At 32.9% G+C, this 859-nt stretch overlaps 1 pseudogene; it reads left to right on the forward strand.

Moving 5' to 3' along the window:
- The first annotated feature begins 552 nt into the window (after window positions 1–552).
- On the forward strand, window positions 553–652 carry LOC122118432 (annotated as a pseudogene).
- The last annotated feature ends 207 nt before the right edge of the window (window positions 653–859 follow it).

Here is an 859-nt window from a genome sequence, read left to right on the forward strand (position 1 = left end):
AAATACCTTCTATTCTGAACAATTCGGTCTAAACTGGTAATCTCTCTCTGAACCCTTGTAACTAAGATTAGTTTTGTTCCAGTAAGACAATCTATGCTGTCAGAGTAAATATTCTGGTTGGTTTGTTCCTACATGGAAGAAGGGTAAAGGGTCTGGAAGACATTTGTGCCAGTGAGACTTCGTTGCGAAATTTTAAGCTGCAGAAGTTTAGAAGTAGCTCTTAAGCAAGGCTTACTTTGAATCCATTAGCTCCACAAAGCTAACTCAGTTGATAAGTAAGTACTTGAAAAGCCATCACCTTTGGACTTAGCTAAAGGCTTCAAAATATGATCAAATTTAAAATGAAAATGACAGTGTAGTCATTGACAAAAATTGCAAATGTGAGTAATCCACCAAACAATATAAGTTTTTCCCACTAAACACAGAAATTTAGAGAAATAAGATCAATAGCATTTTAGGAACAATAATGGTTCCTTGTTACAAATAGGCAACCAAGGATATATGCCTGTATAAAGATTGCATCATGAACTACTTAAATTTAGAGGATACTACATGCTTCAGCAGCAGGTCTACCCAAATGACAACAATACAGAGATTAACATGGCACTTGCAGAAGGATGATACAAAAATTCGTGAAATATTCCATATTTTTCATTCTTCAAATGCAAGAAATGAAAAACAGTTATTAAAGAGTTGATTACAAAAATACAAGTGTAACAATACATGTAATTCATAGAATTAAAGGTTAGTTTGACATCAGTGTATTAAATCTTCACTTTAGAAAGGCCCTTACATAGCATAACCTTTACAAAACTTGAAATTAGATAACATTGTCATCTTCACCCAAAGAAATAAAATA

The sequence above is a fragment of the Dipodomys spectabilis genome, unplaced genomic scaffold (genome assembly GCF_019054845.1).
Source record: "Dipodomys spectabilis isolate Male_0828 unplaced genomic scaffold, ASM1905484v1 ptg000151l, whole genome shotgun sequence".
Taxonomy (NCBI): domain Eukaryota; kingdom Metazoa; phylum Chordata; class Mammalia; order Rodentia; family Heteromyidae; genus Dipodomys; species Dipodomys spectabilis.